General features: G+C 39.5%; 1 protein-coding gene across 25 annotated transcripts in view; it reads right to left on the bottom strand.

Moving 5' to 3' along the window:
• TCF4 (transcription factor 4) overlaps nucleotides 1-26,918 on the bottom strand; it is a 361,926-nt gene that overhangs the window by 258,200 nt on the left and 76,808 nt on the right. Inside the window, exon 1 of one of the 25 annotated variants that reach the window (XM_032654556.1) lies at nucleotides 20,346-20,363. The exons of the other annotated variants lie outside the window; for them this stretch is intronic. The gene's annotated coding sequence lies outside the window, so the exon portion shown is untranslated. Of the gene's footprint in view, nucleotides 1-20,345; nucleotides 20,364-26,918 lie in introns of those variants that run through there. 25 annotated transcript variants of the gene reach the window in all.

The raw sequence follows: 26,918 nt of genomic DNA, 5'->3' as shown, positions 1-26,918 counted from the left end.
CATTCAGCTGCCTTAGCATCATTTATTGAAGTCTCTCTGTATCAAACAATGTTAACTACTCCATCCAGATCACTTTGTACTGATTAAAAAATTTTTCTGAAAAGGAAAATAAAAAGGATGCAGTGACTCTTAGTTTGTCTACCCAATATCCCTTCCTCTCTCTGTCCTTCATAACAGCCCTAAAGCGGTTTGGTCGCTGTTGTTGTTCATTCGTTTGCTTGTTTTCACGTAGCCACCCCTCCTCCACGTGTATCGGGAGACAGTGACCTCATCTCTAGTTCGGACACAGATCCTGAGTACTGTTGGGAATCACAGCTCTTGCCTTCCCCTGGCCAAGGACCGGTTTAAAAACGAACACTTAATCGCAGAGTGCTGTCTGCTGTGGCATTCCTGGGAAAGCTCTCCCTGCTCCAAGGAAAGAAACAAATTAGGAGATGATTTTTCTTCTTCTCTGGCCATTATCCTGTTTCGGCGTCATGTGTAGAATGGCAGCAGGAATCTCCTTATCATTCCTCGGATGAAGCCAGTACACAGAGATTTCAGAATAGGTTACATTCATGTATTACTTTAGTCATACATTTCCTTATGTTTAAGCCAAGTTGGGTCAGAATTTTCTTTCGTTGCAGCTGCAAAGAACAGTAGGTCCTCCCCTACCCGACACCCACCCACCACCCCAGAAGTAGGCTTATGAACTTAATGCTCACGGAGGTTCTTTAAAAAGAAATATCAACTCTGGATAAACCCAGACTTTACCTACTGAAAGGCCATCATCTCCTGGCCACTCCTAACTGTGCAAGCCCCACAGAGGAATCATTTTCAGGAATGATACCAGTTATAGGCCCTGTAACTCCCCCTTTTCATTCTTCCCTGATATGCGCATGTATCTTCTCTCTCACCTCTCCTGTCCCCTGTGGCCTTCTCACAAAAAGCAATCCGCTGGCAAATTCTCAGTGAGCACTTAGCACAGGTAAAGCCAACGGCAGCAAAAAAGTGCCAAAACAGTACTTTCGCCTTGATTTACCAATATCAATCCTGCACACATAGCCTAAGCACTGCTGCCAAGATAGGGCTGAAGGGTGGGGGGAGGATTAGTCCTCCAGACCCCAGACCCACGGGTGGGCGTTACAGAGATCCAGAAACTCCTGAAATTGTTGCAAACTTTACTCATGTATTTGGCCACATGCATTTTTCTGGGAAGAAAGTCTATAGTGTGCGTTGTGTTTTCAAAGCAATCTCTGACCCTGAGAACGTTAACAGCCTCTGCTCTTGATCGACTAGCGTCTAGCAAACCACACTGTCTGGATGTGTGACACACTCTCGTCATTCCTATAACAGAGGTAAGGGCAGAGGACACATTCCCCAGATCTTCACGTTTCTTGTTCCAGGAAACCATCTCAAGTATTAATAATACTGAAGTTTTGCAATAGTTGAGACTACATGACATTCCGTAGACTTTTCTGGAGCCCCAAGGGCCATTCATATCCCAGGTCAATAGAAGGTAAAATAAGTTCCATTACTTAAAAACACAGAACACAACCTATTCTTTTTTTTTTACAACCTATTCTTAAGTTTGGGCCCCTCCAAATGAATTATGAGTCCTGAGTTGAAATGGAGCTCAGGAGACAAAATAGGTACTTGACCAAATAACTAATATTAGCAAAAAGTTTTAAGTTTAAGCCACATATGGGAGACAAACATCAAGGATTGCGTTTTGGAATATTTTTGAAAAGGAGGTAGAACTTTCCAGAAAAAATTTGATCTCAGGCATCAGAGAGTACAAAGAAGGGCACCACAAGGCGTGGTGAGAGAAAAGGAAGGCGAGGGCCCAGGTTGCAAAAGGCACGGCCTTAACCCGAGATACATGGAAGAATCAAGACTGGTTTTATTTCACTCAAGAGGAAGTTTCATAAAGTAGCGAGAGATAAAAAGAAATCTGGATCTGCTCTATCCACCACGCTTCCAAACACTTCACTCAAACTTACTGGATTTTACTAATGCAGGCTTTACCAACTTCTCCTTCCCTCCTGCTGCCATCTTTCATAATAAGGTCCTGTAAACTGGTTTCCTAGACTTCAGGTTCGCCCCACTCCAACCTATCATGAACCACTGACAGCTGTCACTTCTCCATATACAAAAAACCTCAGTGGCTCCCTGCTGCTTTGGGTATAAAGTCAAAATTCTTTAGCCCAGCATTTAAGATGCTTGGTGATCTGTGTTTACCTTCTTTTCTTGTGTTACCCTGAGTAGCATTACTGCTCCCTTTGTCCTCCAAGCACATGAGACTCTTCACTGTTACCCAATACATCTCTGCTTATCTGGTCTCCAAGTCTCCCCTGCACATCAAAAACATTTCTTCCCACTCAGTAAATGCATGTAGAACAAATAAATGAGTGAATGAGTCCACTGAGGGACACACACACACACACACACACACACACACACACACACACATCAATCAATCAATTACATATATCTGTACGGTATATACCTGTACAGATCAAGCTAAGGGGTGAAATGCAAATTCTTCACAAAGCTTAAATGTAAGGCCCCCACAAAAGTACTAACACAGAATTTAATCTTCTAATAGTTCAACTTTAAGGCTTTAATTATATAGGGGGTACATATGACAAATATAACCTGTATACTACTTAACATTAAGTGATGAATTGTCTTCTCACAGCAAATATGAACTTTCTTTTGGCCCCTGATGGGACATGGTTTATCTTTTTATACAATCATGCTTCATTACCAGAGGATGAGAAATTAGAATACACATGTATAAGATAGCATATTCTAGACATCTTCAACTTTCATAGGCATCTAGGTAAATGCATTTGCAAATTGTTTTTCCTATAACCTAAGTTGATAAGGTTCAGTTTATCCACAAGGATTTTAAGAAGCTGTACTCTGTCCTCAAAAATCTCTGCAAACCATATAAATCATCCCCAAGATTCAAACTTTTACAATCATTCCGGGTCTCCACTTATCATCACTTCTTTGGAGAGGCTCTGTCTGGCTACCCAACACCTGCCCAAAATTATGCTTCATTTTTTTCGTAATATTTAGTATTATACCTATTTATATATGCATAAATACAGGTTTATTTGGTGGTTGGTATCTTTGTATACTGATTCCCCAGTGGGATGCAAACTTCAGGTCAGGGTACTGACTGAGCACCTGTGGCCCAGACCCCAGACCAGTGCTTCACTAAGAGCTCAACAAATACTTGTTGAGTGGATAAGTAGATTTATTAAACATTAAAACTCAGAATCTTTGACATGGAAGAAAAATCATATAACAAAAATCACGGAATCTAACAAAATAATTATCAACAGCTAAAACGAATTTTTTTGATGTCCATGTAAATACATTGTTGCAGGTTAAAATATAATAAAAGAAGAAAGCTTTTGTTTCCCAGCAAGGGCTTTAGACATTTTTAATTATGTCTTTACATGTTTTATTTCTCTAATACATTGAATGCGGAGATCTACGAAGAAATAGACAAGGATGGGATAACAACTTAATTTGAAACATTAAAAAAAAAAAATCCATGAGATGAAATTCACAAATCGTTACGCCTTTAAAATAAAAAACAGATTCGAAATAGCAAAACTCGCATCCATGATATATAGTTTACTAATGGTTTACTCAAGGAATTGTGTACAAAGCTCTCTATTTTCTTGAGAAAAACAGCAGAACCAGCTGGTAGATACATACAGTGCCCTTCAAAAGCCCCTGTTAAAGCCACAAATAATTGCAAAACTTGTTCAAATCAAATGGATAATTTATTTTATGTATGACTTTGCAAAGTCTTTACAAGTATCCGTGGATGGCTTTGCACCCCATTTGAAAGGATTTTCTATAAAACTGCACCAGCATAAACAAACAAAAGTATTCTCAGTATTTATAGTCATAACAAAAACCTATGCAGTTCTATATTACTTGTGGTTGTGAAAAACCTTAGTTCCTGGATTTCCATTGGCTATAGTCTAATATACAAAAGAAACAGGGTTTTCGATTTAAATATAACACACACAGATTCTCTCTTTGGGTGTCCATACTCCAAGCATTTTTCGAAAACTCAGTTACAAGGGAGAAAAGCATAGAAATAAGAGTATAAATTTCAAAACATACCACGGCTCTCTGTTATACATCGGAGGGTTATACCACGGCTCTCTGTTATACATCGGAGGGCTATACCACGGCTCTCTGTTATACATCGGAGGGTTATACCACGGCTCTCTGTTATACATCGGAGGGTTATACCACGGCTCTCTGTTATACATCGGAGGCTTATACCACGGCTCTCTGTTACACGTCGGAGGGTTATACCACGGCTCTCTGTTATACATCGGAGGGTTTAGACCAACAGGAGTGAAACTGGTTTTGAAAAGTCTTTCTTCTAACAAGATTTTGGCCTCAAAGGAGGTTGGGAATTAGGGGATGGAGGAAAAAGAGAGGAGTAGTGGCCAGAAAAATGCACAACAGGGTAACAGGGCTGGGCTAAGAATTGAAAGGTGCGTGCCAAGATAAAAGCACACTGTTGCCCAACTCAGGGTGTAGCTATGACTTCAGAGAGACTTCCCGGGCTGGGACGGTGATCCCACTGATGGAGAGTCTCTAATACTTATAATCCCGCATCTTCATAGCGCAGGACTGAATGGACAAAAGCAAAAGGCTGGTGGAAAACAGTTGTCACAAAGTAGAATAAAGGGAAACCACCCTTGGTTCCACACAGCTTTGGTATGCCTCCGGAATCTTTTGTTGTCGCTGCTCTTTCCCCCCTCCTCTTTTCAATTCAGGAACCTAGCTTCAGTGTAAATAAGAGAAGTCAAAGGGAGAAAAGACTCTCTTTACAAAACAAGCTTTCCAAACACACCTGTCCCCTATTTTGAGGATTCTGTGTATCTGTACAGCTATTAGAGGCTGATTTCTAATCCTCCAATTTCCTCCACGAGTTCCTGTAACTTAGAATCTCTGGAGCGGCAGTTCTTAAAATTGAGTATGAATGTGCATCCCAAAGGCGGCACATGAAAAGATGCTGCTCCCAGGGTACCAGACCCGGTGCAGGCCAGGAATCTGCAAATTACAAAGAACGCCCAGCATGTTAGGAGGCAGAGGCACCCACCTTGAGAAAGGCTGGGGTGTCAGTTACCAGTATGTTTTTTTTCCTTTGGCCGTGCCGTGGGGCATGTGGAACTTCCCTAACCAGGGACTGAACCCGTGCCCGCTGCAGTAGAAGCGTGGAATCTTAACCACTGGACCACCAGGGAGATCCTTGGGGTGTCGTTTTAGATCCAGAGTTTCCCTAATTCCAACTGACCCTTTGACCTAACTGTATTAGTCATCTAGAGCACTGTTTACAAATACATATACCTGGGTACCACCCAGAGGTACTAAATCTGAATCTTCCAGATGGGGCCAAGGAATCTGAACTTTCACCAAGCCTCTCCCCCAAGCCCACCCTTCAACCCTCCCCCCAACATGTTCTAACGGCAGCCAGTGAGTGGCAATCTCCCCTGCACGTTCTTTGCAAGTCACCTTGCCCAAGTGTCCACGTGCTGCCATCAAAGAGGAGATTAATCAGCTTCAGAATCCCAAGAACCAGGTGAGTCTCAGGGCGGGTGTTGGCCATCACCCCCGAAGAACAAAGGTGAGCCCACCGAGCCCCAAGAACTCCGGAGAACCCAGTGCCATTAATGATCAATGTACTGATGTCAAAGCTCATGAGGAGTGACCATAAAAAACAGCTGAAATACAAAAAACCCCAACAAACCACCCAACCAAACACAAAAGAACCTTTTGTGAGGGAAAACGGTCTGCCATCTTCCACAAGGCAGTCTGCATCCTAAACACAAATAAAGCCACCACACAAGAAGACATACTTTTTAAACAGACCTAGAAGTACTCAAGGTTTGATTCAAACACCCCCCCAACCCAGGACTCAACAACACTCCATGATGAGAGCCTGTTCTTAAACAATCTGAAACCGCTAACACCTAAGCACATGTGAGATATCAAAACAAAACGCTTCCCCACATCCCAATCCCGATGCGGTGATGAAAGGCGGCCGGCATCTGATTCAATCAGACCACATTCAAAGCAGGTGGTTCTGAACGTTTTTTGAGCAAAGCGTGCCAGCTCCTTTCCCAAAGGCGATACTCTCATCCACGTGGGTATTTTTTCATGGCACGTGAAGAACCAGAAAGAACTGTTTTGAACCTTCGTGTGTGGGTAAAATTTAATCCCTACACTTTCGCTCACAAAGCATCAAGAGCATCTTACTGAGAAAATGTGCCTTAGAAGAGCAGCAAGTACAAGGAAATATCTAGAAATTAAAATGTTCCTATGCAGAAGACTTGTGAAGTCTTCACATCAAAGCCAGCCAAATTGGGGTCTGTGTGATTACCTTGCCTCTCTTTGGGCAAATATGGATTTACTTCCTTTAGGGCAGGTTCAAGATTATTTTGTTTATATACTATGTACATATATATTGTGTATCTTTTAACAAATTTGACTTCAGCAAGAAAAAAAAATAGGCTACAGAGGTGCATGTTTCTCAACGCTCTTCTCTTTCTGTTGAACTGCGGCGGGGGTGATACATTTAATCCTGTTGTGTCTCAGCCTCCTCATCTGTGAAATGGGAATAACAGTATACAGTGTTTGCCAGGTTAAATGAGATGATTCGATGCACTACACTTAGCAGAATATCAGGCACATAGAAGTGAACAGTACATGCAAGTTTTTCTAAGTGTTATTATTAATATTAAGAACTGTTAACCTGGCTCTCCCCCCAAAGAGTTTAGGTATAATTTGATTTAGAAAGCAGTAAAAACGAAACTGAATAATTGTATAAAATATGACAATGATTTGCCGTGTCATTCCACCACATGAATCACCTCGTCAGAGTGGGTGGAAAGGCTGCCCTCCCTTTTCTCCATAAAGCCAGAGAAAGGAACACAGAAATGATCTGGCCTTCCACGTAAGTAGGTACTAAGTAAATTCTTCAATTAAAAAAGAAAAAAAAAAAAAAAAAAAAACTCGTTTGGACCGCACCAGTATTTTGATGAACATCTCCAGTACGACAGAGAAATGTCGTCATAGGGTATAACTGAGACTGCTATTTAGTTGAGAGACATTAGAAAAGATGTCTCAAAAGTATTAATGGAAATGTTAAGAAAAAGCAAGGAGGGAAAAAAAGGAAGTCTTTCAGAAGATGATTTTCCATTAAACTTCACTTGATTATGGGGGAAAAAAACCCAGGCTATTAGTCTGCTGTGTTGGTTAATAGTTTTCCTTATTTTAAGAAAACAATGAAAACTAATGAGTTACATCCAGCAGCTTTAAAAAATGAATTACTGTGCATAATTCAGAAGCCCTTACACCACATGCCTGTATGCAGTCCTTCTTTTAGTCAAGGTTTCAAATTAAGGATATTATTTCCGAGAAAAAGTTGGAGAGACATGAAGAGCTGTAACAATTCCCTCAGACCAGCAGTGAGGGAGAGCAGTTTCGTTCAGAATGAATGGAAGAGAGACTCCAGGCCAAATATTTAAACAGGGGTGCAAAGGATACACACACACACAGCAATCTGCACGCACCTGTCACTGCAAAATTCAACACTCACACAATCGAAAGGGCATTTGTGTTCACAAATCAAGTAATTATATTCCTAACTATCCATCTGCATATGCAATTACCCAGTCTGTTGCACAGAAAGGCAGATTTTTGCAGGTGTTTCTTCACCATCTTTCCTTCAAAATCCAGTTGCCCTTTGCGTTCCCAAATCTGGGCACATACCGGTCCTTTAATTGAATCTTCGTGGCACTGTGGTGAAGATCAAGTGTTATGTTTTCACACCCTGCGTTCACATACAGGAGATTCCGTAATCGAATCAGGCTTTTGCTCCCTAGTACCACTTAACTAATGGTTTAACGGGCTCCGTTTACACCTGGGTGTTAAAGGACGTGCTCTGTGCTTCCTAACTTCTTTGATGAATCTGGCCCTGGGTTTCTCTGACACGTCCTAGTTTTGCATATGGACTTGAAAATCTCAGAGTTAAAATTCTGAGATGCCAAGTAAAGTTAAATAAACAGCATGTCAAAGTAGAAGACAGAGAAAATGAGCATGTGTGTTTGAGGGCAGCGTCTTTAATCAAAAAGGAAGCTTTGCTGAATTTTGGAATCATTGAAATTCACATTGCAAAGCAGTTTTCTATACTCAGAACTTGTTAAACATTTGTTCCGAATGATGCAAATTGTACTTCTGTGCCGTTGTATTACACGGGAGAAATCAATAACCTCTCAGCTCTGGGGGCATCTAGGAATCAGTTGTCTTTCACATCAATCTCAGACCTAAATTAAGCTCAGACCCAGCTTCATAGAACCTGAGAGCCAAACAGGACATCAGGTGGCATCAAGTCCAATGCTGATCACAGAAAGAGGAACCAAGGTCCAAATAAGTGCAGAGAGATCCAATGTCTCAGAATGTGTTTCAAGAATTGTCTCTGGAACCTTCATATATGTGACAGTATTTCTAACTTTCACTTCTTCACTGTTTGAAGTTAATGTTCAGGTTCTGCTATGCACTTCTGCAAATTTCTTAGATTTTCCTGGATGTATAGTTTAAAAAACAAAAAGGCTCTTTACAAAAGCAGCACTCATTTTCTGTTCCAGGAAAGTGGAATGTTGTAGGGTTAAAACTTCATGCTTGCTTTCTTACAGAAGCTTCTAAAATATTTTTATATGTTCTTTTTGACAAATGTTACATACAACCTTTAAAACATCGCTTTTTATCTCTAAATAAGACCCAGATTATTTTCTGCTTGCTGTAAATTAAGCAAACATCTTGCGTTAAAAACAGAATCGAAGGGAGAAGGGGCAGGACCAAGCTCAAGGCTTCTGACTTCTTGCCTTCATACCAAGGATGAAACACTACTGGCTCTGAATATATTTTGTTTGCCCTGCACAGGATTCTTGGCGATGCTGGAATGTCAGGTGTGGTGTGCCTGCCCCAGTTGCCAATACCCACCTCTTCCTATTGCCTGCTTCACTCTTTGACATTACCTGCTTGGAGTCCAAAGTCAAGTGCATTTTCAAGGCCCTGCTCTAGACCCAGTAGTTACCACTGTGACCGAACTCTTAAGAGGGTAAGAGAAGGACACACACACACGCACACACACACACACACACACACTCCTAGGAAATGGCCAAAAGCCATGAAATGAAACTAGAACATCTCTGCTGATACACCTACCAATCTCTGAAAGATACAGCTATGGTTTGGTGTTAAAAGTATTTGAGTCATTCATGTATTACAAGCAGTATTTCAAAAGAACACTGTTAGCATGAATAGCACAGCTATCCTAGGAAACTGTCCTAAACAAAGTGAAAGGATTAGTGACCAGTATTTGAAAAACAAGAAAGTAGACACCACCAACAATTTGCAAGGACTGGAAAAAAAAAAAAAAAACACTTTGGGGCTAAGTAAGCATTTCCTAAGGTTGTTTTCTGCAGAATGTTCCACATGGGAGGTATCCCATGAAAAAGGAGTTTTCTGGTCAAAGTAGCTGTATCACCCTCTCGGGCGTTTTACAAAGCATAACGCGGAATGCACTCAAAATAAAATTTCTATTAACATGTCTTGAAACAAGGTTTTAAAAAATGCTGCTCTAAATTATTCTTTCAAAAGGTTCAATAGGAAAAAGGGAGTAATTGACATGTTAAATTACTGTTTTGTAAATTATAAGAAGTATATTAAAAGCTAATCAATGGAATAGAGTATAGACTTTAGCATTTAAGCATCTCCTCCTTGATAATTCTTGAACACAGGAAAATGTGGGAAAATTATAAATGATTTAATGTATACTATAATTATACTATTTAATTAAATTATTATAAATTAGTGTCCGTATCCAAAGTTAAATATCCAAAGACCAAAACTCCTTCTATACAAAGAATGTGATAATAATCCAGATGGGAGAACCCCATCCCAATCTTGCCTTCAGTTTCTGTGATCTTTTGTTAAACTGGTTCCTAATCCAATTTTATTTCCCTAAGTCAAGGGTCCTGCACCTTCCCATCAGGCCAAATATAAACAGCAAGATACACTTCATATACATATTGAAATAATGTAAGGTGGTGAAACCAAGAAACCTAGACTATTGCAATATACTGAACTTTGCATCAGACTTCATTTTGTAAATGTTTTCCTCACTTTTATGACTCTGCATTCACTCCCTTATATTTAAAGATTAAATTATATTCTCGACTTTTCTCGTTAGGATCAACAGCTGGCTTTTTACTTCTTTGGCCAGAACATAGCAATTTATTTGAAATGTTTATTTATTATATATTTTGTAAACAAAAAGAGATTGGTCAGGAACGGACAACCAGGCAGAAACAGAAGTAAAACAGTTTTCGCTAATACCGGCTTGTCTCCAACTAATAAAGTAGCCACAAACTGTACATATATTCCATTTAAGGGGGGAAAGAAGATACCCTGAACGAAAACTGTGGGATCAGATGGAAGGTGGTTTGGATGCCCACAGAGGAAAAATGGCCAGTGAGAATAAAGGGCCTTCTCAGCTAAATACGGTTTTTTGAGATTAGTATTATGATTTAAGTCTACTTCAAAATGGTTCAGCCTTATTAAAATTACATTAAAACTAGCCCTGATGCATTTGCATTTAAAGGGTGGCCTTACACTGCTTAGCCAGCACTGAACTCAGTCCCCATTGATTTTATAGTATTAGGGCACTACAGTCAGAGGCATTTTTCAGGATAAAGGACAATAATGCTCTAACAAAAGGGTTTAAGGATACAAGTCATCGGGAACGTAAATAGGAGAACGAAATTTATTTGCAGAGAACACAGTCACCTGCAACATTAAAACAACTCAGAGCAGGCTAGACAAGGGAATGATTATTCTATCCACGTGATCCTTACCAGTAGGACCACATTCAATCCGGAACATTGCACTTTCATAAGAACATAAATCTTGAAAGGAACACAGAGATAATAAACTATTTTTTTGAATTTTAAACTGTCTCAAAGTTATTAACTTTGATCCTTTCAATCCTATATTAAGAGAAAAGAGTATCTTATTGCAACATCTATAAAGATCTGAAACAGATAATGAAGGCTTCCTTTAAAAAAAAATCTATAGAAAGCAACACAGCTCAAAGAAGTGAGTCTTGACTTTCTTTCCAAAAGAAAATAAATGCATTCTTCAGCCTGGTTCTTTAATCATCAAGAGCTCAAACACAGGGCTACTGGTTTTATTATTTTAACCAATTCAAAACCTGTTTGATTCAGACCATTAATTCATTTAAGCCAATAGATGAGTTGCTTCAGTGTTTTTGCTCCATGTGACTTATCAAAAGCCTACACTAACACGAGAGAATCTAAAACCTGAACCAAAGTCCCCACAGGTTTCCACTCCAAAGAAGGAGAATACAAGAAGGTATTTGAGGTACAAAAGTCTGTAAGTTGGTTCATCACTTATTTCTACTTTGAAATGTAGACTAATTCACTTTTTAACCTGGTCCTAAGCATACAATAAATATGAAAGCACTTTTGTAAGTTCAAAGTGTTACACAAAACTGTTAAGGTCATATAATTTCAAGAGAAGTTAAGCAAGGAGAAGATATTATGGGAGCTAATCCTGTTCTACAATATAGTTATTAAAAGGAAAATGTGAATGTAAAAATTCCCAGGCCTCGAACAAATATATTTTTTAAGAAAAATGTCTTCAGCAACAATCAAAATCAGTTGCTAAGATCTCATGCTTTTCATTATTTTCAATATCAACATGATAAATAAGGCAAATACACATTGAAAGGCAAAAATGGAAAATAAATCAGATTAATTTTGTAGAAAATAGCAATGGCAAAAAAAATGTATCCTAGGCAGCAATTTTTGTAACAGCAAAATAATCCAAACCTAAGAGGAGTAGCTGTTTTACACTGCTTCTTTTTTAATTATGAAAATAAATGTGTATTCATAAAGATATATATTGTTGGATTTCTGAAGACTTTGCATTATTCAGGATCTGTCCGTTACAAGGAGGTGGGTGGTGAGATCTATTATTTCTTTTTAATTCAAGCCAGAATCATCTGAGTTTTTCCCCGGGTTTCTCCTTCCCTGGCTTTGGGCATTGATAGATATCTTCATGTCCTTTCTTTGCTGGTCTTCCTTCTAGGTTTACAACCACAACCCAACTATATTGTAATACATGTTTTTCGGAGAAACAAAACCCACATTCTGTCAGTGTAAAGGGGAGCAACAAAACCACTACAGCCAAAGTCTTTAATGCAAGTCTGAGACGAAATGTAAACGCTCAGGGTTTTCCTACAACTAACTCTGTTCATGGCGGCCAAGGAAAGAACCTAAATTCAAGTGCTTTATAATTGTTACAAATTGTGCCAAAGTGCAGTGTGTTACAATAAATTACGAAGCTTATCTAAATTATAGAAGTAATTAAACTTTCCTCAGATACTCATAATTCTGCCCTCCATAAATTTTCTCTTCATCGCATATTCAATAGCTATGTGTTCCAGTTCAACAACAAAAAAAACTCCTTCCAAGAACAACCATACACATATAGGCATACAACATATCGAAATTCCAGAAATGCATAAACAATTACTTTCAAGATCTTCAAACCATAGAAAATGTTAATAAAAATATTTATACTAGAAACAACTCTCTTAGAGCATTTTTTTAGTTTTGTTTTCCTCTTATTATTATAGACATTTGTTTAAACATGAACTTCCTCCTCTACCCCAAGATCTCCTCCTACTACATGAAGCCATAAATCTTTGTTAGCATATTACTGTACAGTCTGCTACAATAATAACAAAAATAATGAAAGCAACCCAGTTATATGGTCCTTGCAGTTTGCGACCGAGGCCCAACTTCTCTATGTATTCTCAGTGTATGAAATGTATACAGAACCCATCAACTGCTGAAACACAAGCTTCTAGAATGGAATACAGCTGCTGCTCAGAATCAAACTGCACACGAGCTGTAAAACTATCTTCAAAAATAAATACGTTTACCTAATAAAAGATGACTGATAAAAAATAAATAAATAAGTAAGTTTAAAATTATTTTTTAAAAAATACAAGGAAGGGGCTTCCCTGGTGGCGCAGTGGTTGGGAGTCCGCCTGCCGATGCAGGGGACACGGGTTCGTGCCCCGGTCCGGCAAGATCCCACATGCCGCAGAGCGGCTGGGCCCGTGAGCCATGGCCTCTGGGCCTGCGCGTCCGGAGCCTGTGCTCCGCAACGGGAGAGGCCACAGCAGTGAGAGGCCCGCATACCGCAAAAAAAAAAAAAAACAAGGGAGAGGGTGTGTGTGTGTGGCAGGGGTGATACCATTTCCAAGTTTAAATTTAAAGAAAAACCTAAAATGGCATCTTGATGCTCATAAGGACAAAATCTCTTCTCCAAAGGTACCACCACATTCCCAGGGGGAGCAAATCAGCCGAGCAGGTGGGTAAGTGATGAAGGAAACCCTTGTTCTATTATAAATATCTTCAATAATTAGCCAACATGATGAACAAATTAAGAAGCAGCACACAGGTTGAAGCTCGAATTGGTAAAAAGTTTCCCAGGATTTTTAGTTTGATTTTTGTTTGGGTACCTGGTTTCTCAATCCTAAATCAGGCACTTCTATTTCAGTGTATATTCCCGTTTCATGAAAACATTTATTTTATCAACAGAAAAGGAAATGAGCTTGAATAAGATCTATTTATGCAATTACCATATCTAATAGCCAATTATGTGTCCTTACATGAACAGATAAATAATATATGCACATACATTTATCAACCTTGTCTGAGAGGAAAAGAAGAGACAAGAAATTAAAAGAGCAAACTGTTATATACGGCATGCAGTTTTCATTACTCCGTATTTGCATAAGGGAATGCAATATTTGTCTTCAAAAAAACTACAAATTACAAACATTTGCCTTAGACTTTTTTTGAAACCAAACTAAAATATACAAGATATTAACTGTATCATTCAACCTGGCAGTTATACCTGTCATAACTATTTACCTTATTTCTCTTGTTTTGTAAAAGAAAAGTAGGGAAAATGTTCAAGTTAATATAATGCTATTAAAATATCAATTATTTTAACACTAGATTAAAAATTTTTTAAAAAAGAATACCACACAGTATGGGGGGGGGCGGGCGGGGGATACTGAGAAGTTAATATGAGAATAGGATCAAGATGTGTTACACTTCTAAAGTATCCAGGAACTAAAGCTACAGGAAACTGGAAGAGGAAAAAAAAACCTCTGACATCCACATGAATACCAAATTAATTCATTATGATCAGTGTTACTACAATGAACACAAAATTAATTCATCACAGTGGAATACACAAAGCACTACCCACTTGCTATACCTACTGGCAAAAAATAATAGGACGATTATCCTCCACCAGGGTGACACACGTGGCCATAGGCACTGCCAGCACGTCAGTCACACAAAAGTATCGCCTTCCCTGGGAGTCTACCAAGGTACTTCTGCAAGGAGGCTCTTTATCAATCATGGCAAATAAAGCAAAAGATGGAAAGACCTAAATTACCAGTGGTTCTCTTGACCCCAGTTGCTCCCAACCAGAGCTGGGACTGGGGTGAGGCAAGTGAAGCACCTCACTACGTTATCTGAGGAGAAACTCACGCTCAGGGTCCTGCAAGCGTTGACCTTCCCCTTGCATGACCTTGACAATGAGCCTTCCGCCCCTACACAGGCTGCAGGCCTAGACTCTAAAGCATGACCATCTCCCATAACTGGGAGGCCAGGGCTCCTGCTACCCAGTGTAGACCAGACAGAGTCCTAACTCCTGCCAGTATGATGGCCAAAGTCTCTAAGGAAACTTCTCTGGACCTCAGTGTCCCCAGAAATCCTTACATATACTTGTAAGCACTAGAGCAGCCAGCAGGAGGCTGGGGTCTACCATAGGACTTGGCCACAAGATAGGTAAAAACCAGGAAGACTTAGTGAATCTCCCTCTGATGCCCACCCTGCGGTGAAGGGGAGCGGGTGCTGGCTCTTCTTCCACACAGTCAGAGATGCCCTGGTACCCAAGGCCTCTGGGGCTCAGTCTACCTTCACTTCTGTCACCAACTTAGGACCTGACTGGTGTTTAAAGGGTGTCTTTCCTCAGTAACTTCAAGGGGATTTAGCATGTGGAAGGTTCCATGTGAGATGGAGGAGAACATCTTCCTACAGATGATGAGTGTCTCCTTAACAATGAGCAATGTGAACCTATGGACCTTTTCCCTTCCGTTTGTATAGACCCCCTCGAAGACCAAGGAAGACTGAAATACCTTTGGGCAGCTGGGAAGTATAGTTCTCATGTACCAGTTCGCAAGATTATTCTCCCTCCTTCCCTTGAAATGGGGGAAGCATTTTTCTTCATCTACAATTATGGACTGTTCTTAGGCCTTTTACAGAACAGGTCCAAGATAGACTTGTATTAATCAATGTAATAAAAGGCTCCCACGTAGTGTCACAGCCCGCTAAAGAAGAAATCTGTTTATTCAGAATTTTTCTTGGTGCATCGGGGGCCTCAATAGAATGGACACTCTTTCCTTTGCTAACCTGCTACGCTGCTCTTCCTTCTTACTTAGCCTTTTGTGGGGTGCCGACGTGATACCAACACATCTGCACATCCCAGATGTGGTACTCACGCAGGAAGAACTAGGAATCCGACACAATGTGAGAGCAAAACGTTTTGGTCCCACCCAAGAACAGGGTACCAATAAATGATGAAAGCCTTACTAGAGATAAAAGGTGTAAGTTGTGTGTGTATGTGTGAGGGTTGCAAAGAGAGCAGTTTTAGCACAAGGTAAACTTGGGAGCCAAGTTCTAGCCACATCCCTGGGCTGGCCCTAGTCCTGGGAGGACAGACTGGTTCTGGGTGGGGCTATGGGGAGACTCAGTCTCACTGGAGGACTGCTGGAGAGAGGGCAGGCTGTGGACCCCCAGAGACCCAACTGGGAGTAAACCTGGGCTCTGCTACTTCCCTACTTATGTGATTTTGGAGGAGTTACGTTCCTTCTCTTCAAGACTCAGACCAACCGTAGATGGGAACTGCAAGGAGGTAGGTTCTAGCTCAGTGTGAGCGTGAACTCTAGTCACCTGAGCTGCCCATGGTTAGAAGGGACTACTGTCTTTGGAAGAAGTGAGCCCCCTGACACTGAAGGCAATCAAGGGGGTGACACATCAAGGAGGTTTTGTAAGGAGACACCACAATGATTTGCAAGATGGGATGAGATGGTCTTAACTCACTTCTATTTAAAAGATTATTTGAATTCTTTGCCAGCTCAGGCCCTCAGCCGTGACCGCAACAACAACAACAAAAAATTGTGTGTGTATGTGCCAGGGTTGCAGAGAGAGCAGTTTTAGCACAGGGTGAAGCACCTCCTAAAAGAAAACTAGAAAGGTCTTTTCCAGCTATCCCTAGCTCTGTTTTTACGGGACAGAACTTCTTAAACTTGACTCTGTATTAGAATCACCTGGGGAGGTTTTTCAAACTCCCCAGTTTAATAGGGGGTGGAGTCAAGCATCAGCATTTTCCCAGGTCCCTGGGTAACTGTAATGTACAGCCAGGACTGCAAACCACTGATAGGGAGGCCAGATGGCCACAGATCAGGTACATGGGGAAAGGGAGTTTTACTCTGAGGGGACACAAATCAGTGAGGGGCTCTCAAGCTTGGCTGGCTATAAGAATCCCATGGGGACCTTTTATTGAAATACAGACTCCCAGGCCCTACCCCAAACATTCTGAATCAGAATCCCAAGAAATGAGGTTTCAGAATGTTCTGTGCATGAAAAAAAGAAAAAAAAGAAAAAACTTCAAGTACATTTTGACTGAACGGAAGCTGAGAACCACTGGCCTGGACAAACCTCAGAAGTTCTTAGCCCTGACTTGGTTAGTTTCCAACATAACGCTTCATGTTCAGACAGGTAACGTTAGCCTGCCAGGGAACTAGGAATGGCAGGGGTAAAGGGCGGAGGAGGCGAGCAGCATTTCAGAAAAAAATAAAGAGAAAAGAAATTGAAGTGTCTTCCAAGCACCCACAAGTCTGCTTCTTAAAGTGCTGATAATGAGCAAAAAGACCAATGAAACTAAATTTTGTACCAGTTCATTTCAGCACATCCTGTTTATACGACTATTTAATGAGTCATTCAGCCAGGATGATTTTCTGTCTGAATATGTTAATTGCCATTTTTTCATAGCTCTCTATTAACAGTACAGATAAAATAGGCACGCTCATGTTTTGAAGTCCTATCAGCCCACTTACCCTCAAAGAAGCGGGCAACAGGAGTACATAAGGGGGAGTTTTTTTTTTTTTAGTGTTAAAAAGAATTAGCGTTTAATTCTTTTAACGTATATTGGCATTTGGGACCCCACTTCAATTCAAAAGCATATGTTAGAGTTAGCATTAAAGTGAAAATGAAATGAGGTGGTTATCTCCCATATGCCACTGGCTTCTTTCTTTATATCACAAAGAACTGGCTCAAATAACAGGACAGCAATGTGAAGCCTCTTGCCAGTAACTTCCCCCACTTTTAGGAGGTAAGCATAAATATTTGGGAAAAGGCAAGAGAGAGAGAGAAATGGGGAACTTCTGACTCACGGTGTTATTCATTCAAGAGCAGCTCACAAACAAGTTAAGTACAAATCAATGCAGGATGATTATTATGGTTAAGCAAGAAGCCTGGACGATCCAGGAAATGGGTAGAAGGTCTAGTTAATTTTTTTGGATTATGTTTAATGAATGATTAAGGGAATTCATTTTTATATTTCATTTATCCCCAAAGGAAGCAGAATTTACAAATGTAAATTCAGAAACAACGTCAATGCTAGAAGTGAAGTAAAAACCATCAGTAAAAATAAAGTCATATTTTTATTCCCATCATTACTTAATGAATCAAACCACTCTTAATATTCATTTAGCATTTATGCAGTTTCCAGTGCCTTAATTTTAAGCATTTACTTTAAACACATTACATATCATTATACTGCACTTGGAAGAAAAAAAGAAAAACCCACACAATAAACCTTAAGGCTATGATGACATATTTTACCCTGAACTGCTTTGTTAACAAATATTAAATGGTCAAATTAATAGCATTCCCCATGGCTTTACGGCATCTAAAATTTTTCATAAATGAAAATAAAGCAAAACCTAAAAGATGAAACTCCAGTGGCAAAGGTTTATTGGTCTTTGTACCTCATTAAAGGGACTGAATAAATCACATTTGTTCTTCTGAGTAACAACTAACACCACTGAAAAGGACAGGTTGGGTTGTAAAAGAGACATATATGGCCTAAAGGGAACGCATTTTACTGTAGTGAAACAAACTGAGGAAACAGTTAGCAGAGTGAAAACCTCTTGAAAGGAAGCATCATCTTTGGGAGAGAAAAAAAATCTTCACTGAGGAAAACAGCTGGAGAAAGGAAGCTTTGGGGCTTTCATCCTGCCGGTTTTGATTCCACCGCACCCCCATATCATGAAAAGGAAAAGAGACCAACTTCAGCCCTGCCTCCTTTCGACAGACAGAGGAAAAGGCTCTGTGGATTGTGAGCAATCCCATCCAGAAGATGCCCTCCCTGATCATACAAATACTAACAACGAAGTGGAAAAAGAGAACCGGCCATAGATAAGTAGCAACTCAAAAATAGTGTTTTATAGGTTTTACAAGGAAAGGAGAATATTCGTTACAACTTAATTGTTTCGCTCTGCAAATTTCAGATTAATTTGAAATCCCCTATGTGAAAAAAACTAACCAAAAGAGATATACTAATTATGACAAGTTTTCTTTTCTCTATACTTTTTTTTTTCTCCGTTTTTTCTCATTATGGAGAAAAGGAGCTAGATGTTATATATCTTTCACCAGGATCCTCCTACAACACCTTATGTCCTTAAATTTAAAGTCATTGAACTCTAGTTTGCACTATTTTTAGATATCTAAAGTCCTTAGACTTATCTATTGGGCATCTCATATAGATTTTTCCCCCACTGGTACCTTGAAATATTTTTATTGAGTTTATCATGACATTTAAAGGACAACATAGCATAGTAAAAAAAAGCTTAGATTAGAAATTTAGATCATCCTTGGTAACCAGAAAAAGCAGCAGCTCACCATACAAACCTAATACACCCAACTCACAATCTACTCTTTTGTTGCTATTTTGGGATGCCTTTTAAAGCCCAAATCACAAAGCCACACCATACAGGGAAATGTAAACATAAACTTTTGACTTTGAAAACTGCAACCAATGGCATTATAAAAGTATGTGTATGACATCTCAAATTTTTCACAAAGATGACACAATTTGCATACAATTTAAAGAAAGGAATTTACATGCAAGTTAAGGAACAAACTGATTCTTTTTTCTAAAGCTCTTTCTTAATAGACAGGAAAATGGCATAGCGTAAGAGGTTTCACGTAGGATATACAAAATGAATATTAACTTCCTCTTGACAGCTTGAAAGAAGGCATCTTCAGATATTCAACCTTAAAGTGGAATGCTTTGATTCCATGGTAACATTCCAATTCCTAAAAAATGTCTACTGTTGACACTTGGTATGTGCCAACTCCTTACCAATAGATATTAATTACCTTTGATTTATCCTTATTCATCTTGAATGTCTCTTTATTTGAACTACTTTAGTTACTAGTGAAGCACAGTATAACTTCGAGAATCCTCATGTCAGGTGATCCTAACCTGCTATGCCTCTAAAATTAGCGATCCTCACCGACAGAAGAAAATAATTTAGTTATTTGTGTCAAATTTTGAAGGTCCATTTCCTAGTCATACAAAATACAATGGATGTCAAAAACAGAAAATTTTTACTGTCATGCATTGCTGGAAATTCCAAGTTAGAAAGACATGAATTGTCTGCATGTGCGCTATTTTGGGCATCATCAACTTCATCATCTTCGTCATCACCACCAACCTCTTCTTACTTATCAACAGAACTTTCACATATTATCTCACCCATTTTCAAAAGCAGCCTAAGAGGAAGGCAGAGCAGGCATTCTCCTCCTTCTAGGATAGGTGAGTAAATGGAGCCCAAAGAGGGTAACCGTCCCAGGTCACAGAGATATTAGCAATCGTGTCCAGATCTCTGGCAGAGCACCTGTGGGTTTCCATGAATAAGAATCTAACCCTGATTCATAACCTCCACCAACACCTAGAAAGTAACCAGCACAAGTAAACACTACTGTCACATCAAATGACAGAATTCTAGTTATATTCTAGCACATTCCTGGGAAACTAAGTTAGGCAATAACAGTAGTAAGGCCCTGTAGACTTACAACATACAGCAGGGAGCAGAGAATGACAGAGGCCACTTGGCTTTGAAATCTTCTTAATTCTCCTGATGTAGTCTCCTCCTCTGCTCTTCTGAATATGTGTTCATTCCAGACCACTGATGAGGAAGTATGACCAACTTTGAGGTAGCAGGGCCACTGTCAAGAATATAAGTCTGAATCCACAAATGCTGCTCCCACGAAGTCCATTAAAAAGGTAAGGAACGCAGACATGGGAGAAAAGGCACCTCGCATCTGTTGAGCATATAGGGGGACAAAACCTTTTCCAAGCTTATCTCTTTGAATCCTTACAACTATGGGAAGGCGGAAACTGAGCCTCAGGAAGAAATTATTAGTTTTGCCCAAGGTTCCACAAACGGGTGATCATAAGAGCTGAAACTGATGACCAGTCGAAATACAGAGTACATGCATTTTTACCAATTCATTTAGACTCCCTTAAAGAACAGTAATACAAGCTAGGATTTTTTTTTTTTAATTCCATAAGAGAAATTCAGAAAAAGTGTTAATGCATTCAAAAGGGCTGATTACTTCTCTATACAAAGAGTGGTAGTTACTGACAACTTTTACAGCAGCAGGGCTCTCTTCGGAAAATAAATGCTAATAATATTTGAGTAAAAACAACCAAACGTTTTAATCTCTAGTTACGATACACAGATAAGTGTAAACACTATGTTTCTTGAATGCTTTAGAGAAAATGATTATATTATAAACAATTTAATCTTTTTCTTATAATTTTAATCCATCTCGGCTTTGATGGATTATCAGAAACTTATTAGATGAGGCAAATTACTCTACCCCCCAAAACAGGTATTAATACCAAAAATAAATGGTCAAGAGGTACCAACTTCTAGTTATAAGGTAAATACTGCGAATGCAATGTACAGCATGGTAACTATATTAATGACACTGTATTGTATATTTAAAAGTTGTTAGAGTAGAACTTAAAAGTTCTCAACACACGAAAAAAAATTTGTTAAGGATGTGAAATGACGGATGTTAACTAAATTTACTGTGGTGATCACTTCACAAAACACAAGTATCACATCATTATGTTGTACACCTAAAACGAACACAATATTATATGTCAATTATATTTGAATAAAAATATAATAACATAAACTAATTTATAGAGATTTAATGCCGTTCAATTTGCAGTCCCATTTTTTTGGGGGGCGGGGACTGCGCTGGGTCTTCGTTGCTGCGCGCGGGCTTTCTCCAGTTGTGGAGAGCGGGGGCTGCTCGCGCGCGGGCTTTCTCCAGTTGTGGAGAGCGGGGGCTGCTCTTCATTGTGGCGCGCGGGCTTCTCATTGTGGGGCTTCTCTTGTTGCGGAGCATGGGTTCTAGGAGCGCAGGCTACAGTAGTTGTGGCTCGCAGGCTCTAGAGCGCAGACTCAGTAGTTGTGGCGCACGGGCTTAGTTGCTCCACGGCATGTGGGATCTTCCCAGACCAGGGCTCGAACCCGTGTCCCCGGCATTGGCAGGCAGATTCTTAACCACTGGGCCACTAGGGAAGCCCTGCAGTCCCATTTTTTGAGGCAACTAAAGTTATTGCTGTTATTTAATTTGGATATATTTATCGTTTCATTACAAAAATAATACAAGTACATTAAAGAAAAGGTATAAAGTAAAATTTTTTAAAAAAGGAATAATAGACGAGGCAAATCACTGTACTGCCAAACATTGGTATCAATACCAAAAATAAACGAAAGCACACAAAAAATAAACGGACAGAGCTATACTATTCCCACCCATGTGTCCTCACTGCCCCAGTATGCATCTACCCTATATACTATATACCCTATACACATGCAGCGTGCCCTCCTAGCCTCTGATTTGTTCTACTGACGAAATGAACTGCAACTTTAAAAACCAAGCAAAGTATTAAAACAAAATAGACATGCTCTCCCATATTTGGCAGGAAACCCCTAATTCAAATCTTCCAAGCCTCCCCCAAGAACAAGCAGTTACAAGGTGCAGAAAGGCAATGGCTTTAAAACAACATGCTAATCCTAATATTAGTACCTTGAAAAAGGAAAACTGCCAAGATGTTGGAATAATGCCCAGTTATCCATCTTACCTACAGCAATAAAACTGTCCTATAAATGTGAACAAGACAGTTAGGATACATTTTGGAGTTCAGTTATTGGCATTTTTTCCCACCTCCCTGTTCCCTCGGAGGACAAGCCTGACCCTATGGAGGCAAAACACAGCAGATGGTAACCCAGCCCGGTAACAAGAGCACTTAGTCAATCCAAATAATTCACACAAAAATGGAGCAAGATGTTCAATGATTTATGGCCCCAATTTCACTAGATAATTATGGAATCTTACTCTCCTGCAAAGCCACCTTTTCACTGTAATATGCTGGACAGCTAAAGTGTCTAAAAGCAACATATTATTGACAATAAAATAATAATTACTATATAATTATTAATAATACAATGATAATTATCATTATAGCTAACACTTGTGCCAAGCACTCTTTAATTGAAGTACAGTTGATTTACAATGTTGTATTCGTTTCTGATGTACAGCAAAGTGATTCAGGTAATATATACATATTTCTTTTTCAGATTCTTTTCCATTGTAGGGTATTATAAGATATTGAATATAGTTCCCTGTGCTATACAGTAGGCCCTTGTTGTTTACCTATTTTATATATAGTAGTTGTGTATCTGTTAATCCCAAACTCCTAATTTATCCCTCCCCACTCTTCCCCCTTTGGTAACCCTAAATTTGTTTTCTATGTGTGGTCTATTTCTGTTTTGTAAATAAGTTCATTTGTATAATTTTTTTGATTCCACATACAAGCAATGTCACACGCTATTTGTCTTTCTCTGTCTGTTACTTCACTTAGGATGACAGTCTCCAGGTCCATCCATGTTTCTGCAAATGGCATTATTTCATTTTTTATGGCTGAGTAATATTCCACTGCGTATGTATACCACAACTTCTCTATCCATTCATCTGTCGATGAACATTTAGGTTGATTCCATGCCTTGTGCCAGGCACTCTTGTAAGTAATTTACAAGAAATAACTTCTTTGATCCTCGCAACAATACTATAAAAATTATTAGCCATTTTCTCAAGCAACTGAGAAATGGCGACTAGAGCAAGGAACCATGATGTGGAGAATGAAGTCTCAAATCCAGGATACAGAGATGTGGTCCATGTGCTCAGTCACAGTAGCGGTGTGAGAGAAGGATTAGTCTAAAGGTTATTGCAAAAATAAAATGCCTTTACACTGAAAGATGATTAGGCCTGGATTCCGCTGGCCTGAGTTCTAGACATTTTGCTATTTAAGAAATAAGTTCCATAGAGACACTTCTTTGAGCAACAGGGCTTTTCATCTGTGAAACAAAAGAATGACGAGACGCTAGAAAGCGTGTTCTTCCAGTGTTAAAGATTTCAGATTCTGAAGAGAAATCCTTAAACCTCAGTTATACTTAAAGACCAGATCATTTTTTTTTTAATCATTGTTCCAGATCTAGAAATACTGATCACTGACAGTGGAAATCAAACTGTAGAAGTTTTCTCTCTGGTTCGATGATCCTCAACCCACGTGACTCTGTTATAACACAGCACTTCCTCTCTCTGCTGAGAGGATTAGGCTACTTTCTAATAAGCATAATCCAGCAAACCAAGGAGGAGCTGTGGCTACAATTTCCCATACCCAGGTAAAATCAGACATTTGGGATAAAAAGAAGAATATTCAGGAATCCTCTGATCAGCTTTCTGATTCTAAAACCACTTATTCTTTCTACAAGATAAAGCCAAGTGGAAAAACATCAGCTATACTTACGCACACATTAAAATGCTTCCCACCACATACATACACACACACACCCCAGAAAGATATCTCCACAAGCATGCATGCACTCATTCACTTCAACACAATTAGTCTACAGAATTATCTTTTCTTTTCTTCCTTACCAAAGAGTTAGGTACTTTTTCTATGCAGTGTAGTTGCAAGTCAATAGGCAACTGCACATGTGGAAGTAAAGAAGGGAGCATCTTTATACCTTCCAGGGAAGAGCAATGGTGGCAACCACAAAGGTAACCATGAATTCTAGCCTAGGCAGAAATCCTGGTGGATAGGGGTGGAGGGGGAGGGAGATGTGGAGTATACTGTCTGTGTTGAGGGTAACCTATCCAGTAACTGGGCTCAAGGGTTAGTGATAATGACCCTTGAGGGATGACCCTCACCAACCCCTAAAAATTATCTAGGCTGAGCTCACCCTACTGGTGGAGGAACTGACCCACATGACTCAGAAATGACTAAAACAAAGAGAAAACACGGATGCAAACTTGTGGCCCAGAAAGTTCCATCCTCAAGTTGATGGTCACCTGGAGCAAAAGACCCCTGGAGGTCGGATGGGGCCTTCTGACCAGAGGAGCAGTGGCAGTGGGATGAGGTGGGTGGACGACTTTACCCCCAACACACAAAATATACCCCCAAACCTTCTCCCATCCCCCCAACAAAAGGCCTCTCAATCCCCTCATTATTTGACACCTGCAACTGCAAGCTCATTTAAAGTGAAACTAAAAGCATCTGTAGAAAAATGCGCTCCTTCAAATTGATCTGTAACACAGTCAAGGTCAAATCACCAGGCTTACTAAGCAAACTGTACCTCTGAGCCATCCCCCGACTCCCGTAATGAGACTGCCATTCCTAAATCTTCCTAGTTAGAGCAATTCCACTACCACCACTTCTGAGAATGATTTCTGAAAGACAGTATTTTGCTGGATTTTCAAATGGAATTATTATTTCCAATGATAATTGAATAACTGCCCCCGATACCTTTTCTCTCTAAAACTATTAGTGCTAAGAGCTTGAAAATACTGGCTGAGCAGTTACTATAAGCTAAACACTGTTCTAAATGCTTCAGATGTATGCACTCATCTCCTTCTCATAACCTCATGAACTAGGTACTTATATTATCCTTATTTTACAGAGAAATTATGGAACTGTGTTTTTCCAAGTTACAGGAAGCAAGTAAAAGGGCTGAGATTTAAAGCTAGAGTCCATGCTGAAAAGCCCACCCTTCCCAGCTTACAATTACTTGCTCTTTCATTTAAAAATACCAGAAACTGCGTTTCTCCAAAGAAGATATACAGATTGGCAACGAACACATGAAAGCATGCTCAATATCACTAATCATTACAGAAATGCAAATCAAAACTACAGTGAGGTATCACCTCACACCAGTCAGAATGGCCATCATCAAAAAATCTACAAACAATAAATGCTGGAGAGGGTGTGGAGAAAAGGGAACCCTCTTGCACTGTTGGTGGGAATGTAAATTGATATAGCCACTAAGGAGAACAGTATGGAGGTTCCTTAAAAAACTAAAACTAGAACTACCATATGACCCAGCAATCCCACTACTGGGCATATATACCCTGAGAAAACCATCATTCAAAAACAGTCATGTACCCAAATGTTCACTGCAGCTCTATTTACAATAGCCAGGAGATGGAAACAACCTAAGTGTCCATCGACAGATGAATGGATAAAGAAGATGTGGCACATATATACAATGGAATTTTACTCAGCCATAAAAAGAAACGAAATTGAACTATTTGTAGTGAGGTGGATGGACCTAGAGTCTGTCATACACAGTGAAGTAAGTCAGAAAGAGAAAAACAAATACCATATGCTAACACGTGTATATGGAATCTAAAACAAAAAGGAAAAGAAAAAAATGGTTCTGAAGAACCTAGGGGCAGGACAGGAATAAAGACATAGACGTAGAGAATGGACTTGAGGACATGGGGAGGGGGAAGGGGAAGCTGGGACAAAGTGAGAGAGAGGCATGGACATATATACACTACCAAATGTAAAATAGATAGCTAGTGGGAAGTAGCCACATAGCAAAGGGAGATCAGCTCGGTGCTTTGTGACCACCTAGAGGGGTGGGATAGGGAGGGTGGGAGGGAGGGAGATGCAAGAGGGAGGAGATATGGGGATATATGTATATGTATAGCTGATTCATTTCGTTATACAGCAGAAACTAACACACCATTATAAAGCAATTATACCCCAATAAAGATGTTAAAAAAAAACCACTACGTCCATTAAAAAAAATAAAATAAAAAAAAAAATACTGGAAATCTGTACAGTAAACACTGCTGCTGTGCATACCCTTTTATTCCTAGGAACACTTAATAACAAATGGCAAATAACACTTAATAACAAATGGCAAATAACACTTAATAACAAATGGCAAATAACAAAACTGCAGTGCATGCTAGGTGCAACAAAAAACTTCATTTCATAATCCCTGTAAGAGATTTGCCTACTTTTACTTACTTTTTTAACATCTTTATTGCAGTATAATTGCTTTACAATGCTGTTAGTTTCTGCTGTATAACAAAGTGAATCAGCTATACATATACATACATCATGCTTACTTTTAAAAAACAATGTGCCAACTTTAAAAAAATGTTAACAAGATTTAAATTGCATTTTGATTAACTGTTAAAACATGATCTGAAATAAAAGTTAGAGTAAATATTCTCTCACAAATTGTAGGAACACTCTGTATGTTATTAAAT

Source organism: Phocoena sinus, chromosome 14, assembly GCF_008692025.1.
Source record: "Phocoena sinus isolate mPhoSin1 chromosome 14, mPhoSin1.pri, whole genome shotgun sequence".
In the NCBI taxonomy this organism is placed as follows: Eukaryota; Metazoa; Chordata; class Mammalia; order Artiodactyla; family Phocoenidae; genus Phocoena; species Phocoena sinus.
The sequence above is the reverse complement of the archived record's forward strand: the minus strand, read 5'-3'. Positions and strand labels throughout refer to the sequence as shown.